The sequence below is a fragment of the Etheostoma spectabile genome, chromosome 12 (assembly GCF_008692095.1).
Source record: "Etheostoma spectabile isolate EspeVRDwgs_2016 chromosome 12, UIUC_Espe_1.0, whole genome shotgun sequence".
In the NCBI taxonomy this organism is placed as follows: Eukaryota; Metazoa; Chordata; class Actinopteri; order Perciformes; family Percidae; genus Etheostoma; species Etheostoma spectabile.
The window spans coordinates 20,526,984-20,538,816 of record NC_045744.1 but is presented as its reverse complement, the minus strand read 5'-3'; positions in this window follow the sequence as shown (position 1 = coordinate 20,538,816).

Sequence of the window (11,833 nt, the reverse complement as noted above, 5' to 3'; positions counted from 1 at the left end):
AACCCCTTTTGAAAAATACGGTGTTCTTTTCCGTATTTTTTTTTTTTTTTACTTTTTGGGTGGCATCGGGCTCGGGATGTTTCCTTCGGGCGGGGGGAGTGTGTGGGGGGGTTGAAGGGCTGACAGGGTGTCATACACTCTGCTCCCCGCACTTTATTTTGGGGAGTGATTTTGGGTCCTGAATATCATTTTCTCCTTGGGTCTTTCGCCCTGCAAAGGGGGAAAATTTTGTCATGGCAACTACCCAGCATGTTTCATCTGGCAAAAAAAGGAAACAACATCTCCTCAAGTTTTTTCAATAGTTTATACTACCGGGTCGACCGGGTCTGACCCACTTGTTTCGAGATAAAAAAACGTTTGCTGTTTTTTTCTATATACCCCAAAGCTACACTTGCTTCAAAGGGTGCGAGAGTTGAATGCGGTGTTTGGAGTCAGGGGTTAAACCCGTTGTACCCAACGGAAAAACATGGTCAAAAATAAACGCCCTCTTTACCGTTTATTTTGTTAAAGGTTGTACTTGATAAATGCAGCGGCTGGAAAAATCGATTTAAAAACACCCCCAATATATTTTTCGTTTTTTAGGCCCCGCCCTTTTCAAATTTTGACATTTTTCGTTGTATTCCTAAAAGTTGGGGGCTTTTCAGATGGGGGAATTTAAAACCCGATATCCAGGTCATTGGGCCCAACTTTTTCAGCCTAAAAATGGAATTGACGGCTGAATGCGAATGAAAAAAAAACCTGACGTCAACAGTGTTCCCCTATAAAATTTGGGTCCAGCTGAAAATTTTATTTTTAAATTTTTACTCCTTGACAAGTATGCTATAGTCCTAATAGTAAATTTTATACGGCTTAATTCATCTCTTAACCCCACATGAGGTGTATATTAAATATATAAACACTTTTTTTTTTTTTAACTTTTTTTTTTTAAAAGTCAAAGTCAGGGGGCCCGGAGGGGGAAATGTGGCCTCCACCCCCCCCCCCCCATGCTCCCCCACCACCCCAACCCTGTCCCTGACGCGGGCTGGAAAAACAAGCCGTATTGTCATCAGGCAGAAAAAATCTTAAATTTTGGCCCACAAAAACCGGAAAATAAATAAAAAAGTTTTGCTCGTCATGTTTCCTGTATTGTATCATTGCCAAACAACACGCACATCGCCAAACAATTCCTTGGTTTGATTGAAAATATATGGGTTTTGGACTTAACATCTCCATTCACCAATAAAAGCGTACAGCCAAAACTGCGCAAAAAATTTCAGACCTCCTGCCACCTATTCGTTTTTCATTTAACATCAACAAGCGTAACCCTTTTTTCACTCTAAAGTTGCTGAAAGCTCGGCTGTTTCAACCCGCCGGCCTCTGCGCTCTGCTTTGTTCCCCCCCGCCTGACGTTCACCCCAAACACCCCGGGGAGAAAAAGTACTTTATCAAAACCCTATTTTGTTTTTCCAGGCCCGGGGTTGGAAAATTTAAATAAAATGTAAAAATCAACCGCCACGACCCCATGTTCAAATTTTTTGAATTTAAAAGTATATTTTTTGTCTTAAATCCACCAGCCGTTTTCATATTTATACCAACATTTGCAGCATCCTGAGGCTTTTTGGTGAATTTTAACTAGGAAAAACCTCAGCCAGTAGTGGTTGTATTCTCCCAGAAACAATGTTTTTTTTTTAAGTGCAACTTTTCATCGTCTCTCGCAACTTCATTGCAACAAAAATACTAAGACTTGCACTTTAATCGCAATTTCTTTGCATTTTTGGACGCAACAATCTCTGGATGGCTGCAAAATCCTGGATGGACTGAAGTAATCGCTGAAAACTTTTATTCCTCCTCCATCAGTTTATTAAATTCAGAAGAATAGCTACTTTAAATAGGATACGTATCAACAGCTTACATGATAAACTATGCAACAATGGCTATTTATTCTTTTATTCTTTCTTTCTATAGTATTGTCATTTGTCATGGTACACTGACCTCTGTCTGTTTTACTGATTTGTGCTGGATGTTGACATGACACTGATTCAACTACTCTACCATGCAGTTACAGTCTTAGGCTGTCTCAAATCGCGCACTTCCCTTAGTGCACTTACAGAAGTACACTTCGTGCACTACGTACTGTCTTGCATAGTGCGTAAATTTTGACATGAGTGTCAAATCGCGCACTACCATGTGCACTTACCGGAAATGACGATCACATTTCATCCCTTCTTCTTCTGTACAATTGGGAATTTCACCAGGGAGAGCATTCCAGTCTGCTGCTGTGTTTCGCGAAAAATAATTCCTGCTTTGTTTTTGATATTTTAACAAAAATAAATGTGATATATTTATTTGCTCCGTGTCACGCCAGGATGACGATTGCGACCCGGCCGTCATGTCACCCCCCCCATTAGCTGAAAACAGTACACACAACTGTATCGTAATATTCGTTCTTGTTACTGCACTCTTAATTCATTAATTATACTCATTCTTTGCAGTCCACTCTTTTAAGTATATACTTATGTTTCTGCTCTAAAAATAAGTAAAGTAAATATTCATTCATTACGTTACTGTTCATTTTAATGCTCAGCGGTTTCATGAGGACATTGTTGCCCATAGATAACTGTTGTTATGAAGCATTACCCCTTACAACTTACCTAATAGACAAACCATCATTACATCTTTTATATAAGTTGTTATTTTTGTTCTAAATGGTCTTCATACAGTGACAATACAATAGTGAAAGCAAAGGTAACAGAATTGACATTTAAATAGACCCATTCCTTTATATTCATTATATGTTTGCTACAGTCATGCAACGTGTAATACAAAATAACAAGTTAAATACTTTTAATATAATTTTATTTAAAAATGTGCTTGTAGTTCTGCAGGCTCCCCCCAGGCCGTAGCTAGTCTGATGGGGATAGGACCTGAGGGGGGCAGATTCTCCAGGGGGTCCTTCTACGGTCTGATGGCCATCGTCACCCCTAAATGACGGACCTTTTATTCCTCGTTTGTCCCTGAAGAGACGGGTTATGCAGGATAATCATCAGGGGAGGCAGGATATACAGGATATACATCGGGTGGGGGAAAGAAACAGTGGATACTTTTTAACTTTGCGCTACTGTTACACGTTACTGGCAATCCCCTGATCGCTATTTCGCTGAGCTAACCGCTCACTCGGATTAGGGTACAACTTGTTAAGATCCTACATCTAACACTAAAATCGTCTACAATGGGACAAAAGTTTAACACAAACAACAGTATACTAAAACACTGTAACGTTAGCTTATACTTATTTGCCCATGGTTAAACTGCTGCTGTTAGCTAAGGTTGGCTGCTAGCACGTCAAATTACGGTACTAATAACTTAAAATTCTTTGTACAAAATGGATATCGACTGTAAATTAACCAAATATATTTTTACAGTGGCTTATATGTATAGCCAAAAAGACTCCGTTCAACTTTGTATTGCTCCTCGGTCCTCGCTTCGCGTCTTCGGCCGCCGCTGTAAAAAGTTTTTTCACTCTTTTAGCTCCGCCCTTCCGCTACGTAGACAAGATGGCGACCGTTGAGTGTGGAAAGTGTCCACCATCTAAATTTAAACTTTGAGACCGGGTTTGAGAGCACCATCCGGGTATTTTAAGTACTCTTCATTTGAACCGCACTTCGACAATGTGAACGACTATGTACTCAATAGTTATTATTTAGTACAGAAGTGCGCGTTTGAGACACAGCCTGTGTCTTATTTTGACCTGCAACCATCTAATAGAGAGCGAATTAAAGGGTATGGTATTACTATATCACACATTTACACCAAGCAGATGGATAGAATTTAAGTCCTAGCCTACATAATAACTCAACATAGCTTTGAAGTATCTAAAATCTAACATTGGAGTAAGTAAGTAAGATTTTGCAAGGGGAAGTTTTACCGTCGTTCAGTCCTAGTGACGTCCCCAATCTACTGTAAAAGAATATTTTAACCAATAGCAACCCATGGGCCAATCATCATCAAAGGCAAACTTTTAAATCGGGTGCTGAACCACTCTCTCACTTCTCTGCCAGTGAAGCCGCTGCTGCCGTGGTAACACAACTGTGGCTGCCTTATTAAAGCAGACACTTCAGTGTGATTGTGGCTCTTGCGTTCCTCACACCTCAATTAACAAGTTTCTGCACACCATGACTAGTTGGTCTTACTATAATGTTCAATTATTTCCTCAAATTACTTGCTTTAATTACTTACTTGAAATTCAATCACTTTTCTAGATTAAACTCATTTTGAAGAGCATTATCAACACCATTAATATTATTAGGCAACACTTGGGGATTATGTGTGGCTCCCGAGCCTGCAGTAACTCTGACATAATCAGCAGGTAATGAGTGTGTCAAATACCAATTCCACCATCTAGTTTGAGCTGGATTTTCTATACATGCCATTGGGCAGAAAAGAAATACTGTATGATTACAAAGCCGGCCAACTGTTCTTCTTTTATTAGACATATAAACATGGTTGTGATATGTTGATCCAATACGATGCTTTTTGGCTCTGTTTAGTTTCTATTTTATTTTATTCTATTTTAGTGTATGCATCTCTTATTATTTATTACTGTTACCTTCTATACTTATCTGTATTTATTTCTGTTTCTGTTTCTATTCTACTGCTGCAACAACTGAGTTTCCCCACGTCGGACCAATAAAGGTGGGTCTTATCTTATCTCATGGCCACACAGAGAATACCCTAAAACTGCCCTTCCTTGATACATACGTGGTACTTGAATAAAGCTGTGTATGTATATATATATTCCTCTCTTTTCCTGTTTCCTTGAAATACATAATGTTGACTCCGCAGACTGTATATGAATCAATTCTGTGAGCGTAGTCAGTCCTCTGAATTACATTACAGTCACTCCAAAGCGGATGATTAAAACATGCTCTTCCTGTCTGCAGATTGCTCCTGTATATGGGAGGTCGCCTCCTAAGTACCAGCGTGACCAATTTCCATTTTATGTCCTGCTGTGACACAAACGGGAATTACTGTGACCCCCCACATTCCATGGCTGGGACATAATTTCCAGGCGTCCCATAATTGGGCTGGGAGGTAATCCCTCTCTGTCTCGTCCCTGCTGCATTTTTTTTCCTTGCGAGAGCTGACCTCTGTCTAAGATAAGTAGTACACCTTCCTTGTCTCGCTCTCGTCTCTTGGTTCGCACGAGCACTTCTGAGCCGAGCTGATAAACCTTTCTTTTGAGGAGACTTTTGTGTTGGAAAATCGCCCTCCCTTTCTTACCGGCTGCTTGTCTCTCAGTCAATCAGCAGCCAATTAAGAAAAACCTCATGCTGGTTCTCTCAGCTCCTCTGCCACCTTCCCTGTCTGTCTCCCTGTGTGACTATCTTGTCTGAACATTCTTGTTCATTTGTGGCTGTTGACCACGTTGAAAGGAAGGTCAGAAAACCGTGAACCTGTAAGGTTGTACAATCTGGGCACAAGATGGAAACATGTCATTAATGCCTGAAGAAGATAGATGTGTGAATGGGACAAACAACAACAACAACAACAACAACAACAACAACAACACCCCATTGTGAAATGTTGAATAAATAAAATAAGAAACAATGTGTAAGCTCAGAGTTTGCAGCCTTGCTGGACTATTTAATTTGTAATTTTGTATTGCTTGGGGTAGGACACAGTTTGGTGTTGCTGTGAAGTAGTGTGGGATCATGGGAGTTGTCTTCACCAGCATTGCAGCCATTGCCTCACACATAGAAACTGAAGTGTTGTCATGTTCCATTTAAACAGCACTACTGCAGATGGGCCAAGTGAAAAAACAAAACAAAAACACATTTATTTTAATCAGAAAGGTCACATTTGCACACATTTGCTTGGGTGTCAGACACTGATGAAGATGTTGCTTAGTGAGAAATGAACTCTTGTTTGTTAAGTGAAATGCTCTTAGTGTGGCAGTTCTTTGATTCAATCAGGTTATTTTGAAATATGTCAAGTCTTTAGTTTGTTCAAGCTAGCAGACAGTTTGATCTCTGCCCCCTAACCCGTTAGGTTGATCTTACAGATGGGGATACGTCACTCAGAAAAAACCTTAACTGTAAGTATGACTGTAATCATCCAGCAATGAGCGCCATAACTGTGTCTGCTTTCTTCTGCTCATATTGAAATGCGTGGCTACCAGCTTCTTCACTGTCCGGTTGTGCCTTGTTAACTTAATTTAAAGGATGGATTATATCGCCCCAAAAACCAAACCCGACAAAAGCACATCGTCGGGGGGAGCGACAATATTTTTCCATTTTTCGCCCACATTAAAAAGAAGCTGCCACATTTCCCCCTGACTTCTCGCTGTCTGTTTATTCTCCTTCCTTTTCTGTATTTGGTGTGTACTCTCCTTTCTTAAAGTTCATTTTTGAGCTAGCTGCACCCCCCCAACGAGGGTTTTTTCCTGGTCTGCGGAGCAGTGGTACCAGAAGGGCTTTCATTTTGTGAGGCTCTTTCACCCTCCCAAGGCAGAGGGATCTGTTCCCCCTGCAGTCTTCACGGGCTGAGGGGGTCACTGTCAAGAGGTGGAACATTATGTGCGTATTGGGAACCAAAAATGACGGGCGTCACAGTTCGGTGCAGAATTTACACGAGAAACACGTAAAAAATTAAACTCACGAGCAAATTAATTATGTATTGTGGAACTAATGTAACGCGGAACTACTGTTAGATACACAGGTTCTTCAGGGATGTGTAATCTGTAGCCCTTAGCTCTAAAGCTCTGATTGGCGCGCCGTATTTAGCCGAGCTCCGCTTACATATGTATGTGTGTATGTACGTGAGGCAGATATAGCAGCACGAGTATGGCGAGTGGTGGCGAAGAGTTAGAGGACTCGCCGGCCTCTTTAAGATCCCAAGTTAGGGAAAACTTTGGTTTGCCAGTCAGTTGCAGTAGTACAGGCGAGAGAGTGGTGGATAAGACTGCTGTTGTAGATTAGTGTAACGTTTCCAACGTCGCTGCGCCGAACCGTAACATTAGTTGGGACCGACGGCTTGTTTCTTCAGGCTAACTATATTAGTTTTAGCCAGGCAGGGAGCAGCTTTCTGCGGTGAAAAATGGCCGGGAGACGTTGTGATAACATTGCATTAATAAGGTAATTTAGTTTGTCTTTGTCTGGGTACAAGCGCCGAAATGGGTTCCTCAGGAGGGTGGGTGGCGTCTCCCTTAGAGATAGGGTGAGAAGCTCAGTCATCCGGGGGAGCTCGGAGTAGAGCCCCTGCTCCTTCGCGTGAAAGGAGCCAGTTGAGGTGGTTCGGAGCATCTGGTAAGGATGCCTCCTGGCGCCTCCCTAGGGAGGGTTCCAGGCACGTCCGCCTGGAGGAGGCCTCGGGGAAGAAACCCCGGACTAGGTGGAGAGATTATATCTCCAACCTGGCCTGGGAACGCCTCGGGATCCCCCAGTCGAGCTGGTTGATGTGGCTCGGGAAAGGGAAGTTGGGGGGCCCCTACTGGAGCTGCTGCCCCCGCGACCCGATACCGGATAAGCGGATGAAGATGAAGAGAAGATGGTGGATAGTTTGTCTTTGCAGAAATAGAGATGCTGTATTTTTAATGCTGATTGCCTTATTTTGTTTACAAGTTCCAGATGGAGTCTGGAGATGATGTGGGGTACTAATTCTTTACTGTTTACATCTTACTTTACACACTTCAAGCTGTTGCAGCTAGCTTAGGGGAGAGACTTTACCGTGAGACTGGAGCGTAAGATTAGGTGGTACAGCCTGAGACATTTTGTTTTGCTTTTCCCTTCCCTCCATTGTACCAAACTCTTACTGAACCGTGTTGTCTGAAAATGGTGATAGATGTAAACCGAGCCCTGGGTATCCTGCTCTGCCTTTGAGAAAATGAAAGATCAGATGGGGCGAGCTAGAATCTTGCCCCTTATGAGGTCATAAGGAGCGAGGTTACCTCCCCTTTCTCTGCTTTGCCCACCCAGGGAATTTGGATCCACCCATGAGAGAGAGATGTCATGGCTTTCAAATGGCCAATATGCAGGCATTGCTAATAATGTATAATTTACATTGGTTGCACTATATAAATAACATTTTAGTTTATATGCACGCATTCACACAGATATTTAGATAGGCCTACTTTTTTCATCACTGGTTTTTGGAGTTTGCTGTGCAGCGGCCCCTTTGTTGGGATATAGTTTGTTTGCACCGTTAGCTCAGCTGTACTTCATGAAGGGGAGGGTCTAGTGAGTTTTTAAAAGGAGACAGAGGTAGAGTGGTCTGCAGAATGCAGAGAATACAGAAATATCTCCCTGTGCCTCTGCAGCTTCGAAGCCAGCCAAAATGCGACCTGGAGGTCGACATTCCTAATCATAATACTGGCAGATGGCAGTGAGGTGGAACATGATGTGATAGGGATTGTTCTGGTTAAAACATAAAGTTTAAAAGGAATTTCTGTCCCAAGTCTTGGACAATAAAATTCCTCTGAGGAAAACCAATTCCCAAACTGTCAATGCGTTGGGAGGAGCATTGACAGTTTCATAAAGGGGTGAAAGTCGTGAATGTGATTGGCCCTTACAGTCTAATGCACCCAACTATTATAATGCCTTCTTTCTGATCCAAGTGGGCCACGGGTGTGCCAAGGGAACAAGGCCACAAGAGAGCCGTGTGAGTGTGTGAAACGTGTCTCCCTGTTCAGAGCCAACAAAATCCCCCACCATGCTTCATCATGTAAATTCAACGTTAATAATGACACAGCCTGTTCTTTCCTGCTTTGCATCCGGAGGGATTGACCCCCTATCTTTAACTTTGTGCCTAAGCTTAACTGTCACATGACGCTGTCATTTCGTAAGATATACACATTGTTGTGTATATGTTTTTTGTTTATGCAATATCATGGAAACTCATTCACGACAATGTGCTGGTGTGCGTATGTGTGTTTTTCTTTTTTTTTTTACATTTGTAATTTTGCCTTTATTTGCTCTTCTTTATGTGCATAGCAGGTGTAACTACGTGGAGTGATGTCCCTTTTGTTTTGCATGTGGCATTGTGTTGTGGTGTGTGTGTGTGTGTGTGTGTGTGTGTGTGTCAACATGTGCAGGTGTGTGTGTGGGATGTACAGCAGCATTAACCAGCATGTCAGATGTTGCTCCCAGCTGAGTGAGGATTTAGAGACAGCTTAATGAACATTGTAATTTCACTCCCCGCCCTGTCAGCACCGCACTCTGTTTCTTTTTACTGTCAGAATGACGTGCAGCTCCACAGTACTTTCTAAACTTTTAATCCTAGTTTTTATGAGTGCAGATCCCTCTTATCCCTGACTTAATATGCCAAAGCATTGATTTTCCTGCATTCATTCCCTGAATAATGGATAGTCCACCCTCTATGAAGGGACATACTGTACCTAGACAGTCTGGTAGGCTTTTCAAAGTTGTCTGATTGTGCAATAAAGGCATAATACGTTCATTAGAGGAGAATATTGCTGGCACGGCAACAATAAATACCAATTTCCAAGTTTAATTTGTCATTGTCAATAATTAGAGGTTTACTACTGTATTGTTGTGCACTTCTAGCAGAAAAGGAGATAAGAAGAGAAATTCAATAGAACGACTGGGTCTTCTATAAAGTCCAGGGTTAATTTGGCTGGAGGACATCCTGACATTGACAAGGACAGACATCAATGCTATCTTCTCAGATCACACCGGTGCCACAGGTTTGGATTTTTTTAGCAAAGTACTAGTGGAAGCCAATGGAGAGACAGTAGGTTCAAAAATCTTAAATTTCCTTAAGAAGTGATGTTGTGAGGAAATGGACAAAATGATAATTTATTGTGAATGTATCTTTTATTGTCATTGTGTGAGAGCAACTTCACATGGCATGCAACATGTTTGACAGTGCTGACACTTAATTTTTTCTTCCTGTCAAATAATATGTGCATGTTTGGGGGGGAAAAAGAAAAAGAAAAAGAATTGAAGGAACAGTTTGACATTTGGGGAAATAAGAGAGTAAGATGACAAGATCAAGCCACTCTCATGGTTATTTTAAATATGAGCCTACAGCCAGGAGTGGTTAGCTGTTATGACTTGTTCTCACCATCACTGCAAGTATCTTTACAAGGCATACACGTCTACTATCTTTCTAATCTGTTTCTCTTGTGTTCTTTCACATGGCTAAGACTGAAAGTGTCAAACATATGCTACGTCAAACTAGAGCTGGGCAATATATTGATATTATATCGATATTGTGATATGTTATGATACGTCTTAGATCTTTGGATATCATAATATGACATAAGTAAGTGTCTTTTCCTGGTTTTAAAGGCTGCATTACGTAATACAGTACAGTAATGTCATTTATGAACTTACTGTTACTGTTCTATAATTTGCATTTACCCACTTAGTCATTATATTCACATTACTGATGATTGTTTATCCAAGATCTCATTGTGTAAATATTTTGTGAAAGCACCAATAGTCAACACTACAGTATTGTTGTGTTATCCATATCAAGGTAGTTGGTCAACAATATCGTGATATTTGATTTTCTCCATATCGCCCAGCCCTCAAACTAAGTCAAACTATTCAAAGAAACATGAGGTGGTCCCCAGTATATTCTCTATCTTGTAAAGGGTCCTTGGCTTAAAAAGACTGAGAAGCACAGGTCAAAGGTCCTCTTGTCCTTTCCCAGCTTTAAATCTCTAAGTGGACCTTCAGATTATTTTGTTGCACAGCCATAAAGCCATCTGTTTATAAAGGGAAGTTGCTTAGCTTGTCTGCTAATCTTTCACCACCAAAACATATTAGGAAAGCAAATATAAAACTCGTCTATGCTTTACTAACTGTTGCTAGTCTCTAACCAATAAAATCATTTCTGCCTGCAGTGAATTATGCTAGATTTCTGTCTCTTTAAAAAAATAATTGAGTTGATAGCCCCACATATAATTGGGCTTGTTATTCTTACTTTTACTACCACAATAACACGTCATGCTGCTGTCATACCATTTCTAGTCTCACATTGCCAGACCTTCCTACAGAACACTGCGGAGGAGGGTCAGCATTCCGGGACTTGCTCTAGTTTATTGCCTTTACTTTAACCCAAACACAATCGTCTTGGGCGGTGCTAAGCGCCGGACGGAGCCACGGTGCCGCTGCAAAATAGCCTAAGGAAGGAACTTGTTTTGGTGGAACATGTGTACGTTGAAAAGTTGCCACGCTCCCTATGCGCTCCTAGAGTATGGAGAGACGCAACATCCGTTATTCTCCCAAAACGTCCCAAGTCCCGAGCCCCCCAGTTTCCACACAGTGTCCAACACAGAAAACGTCCAAAACGTGAAAGACAGAGCGCCCTTAGCTGTTACCTTGTCTCCGGTGAAGTGGCTTTTTTTGGAAATTTGAAAAATCAGATTGGACAGATAGTCCATCTAGCTGTCTGGATTCACCCTGCAGAGATTTGAGGAGAAGTTAACCACAGTCCTCATAAATAGACCGGAGTTTAAAATTACAGAACAAAGAAAGTTGAAGGTTGCGGAAATCTAGCCAAAAAGAGGGACATCCGGCAGAATTTTAGGCGACACCAGAGCAATCCCAGAGGGGGAACGTCATGGATATAGACTATACCGTTTCAAATAGTCAATTGATTTCAATGGAAACCTTTTGAGGTGTTAAGTGGTTGGAGTCCTGATATGGTGCGTTTGCTGCTGGACTTGGTCTTAGTCCACCATCTGTGTGATTATTTTAAACATCTCTGCTATTTGATTGGCAGGATAATCATCACCCTCTAAATATCAAAATACTCCCCCCCCCCCCCCCCTCCCCCCCCCTCTTGATGGCAGTACAACAACCATTTGTTCGTTGGCCGGGCTCTTTTC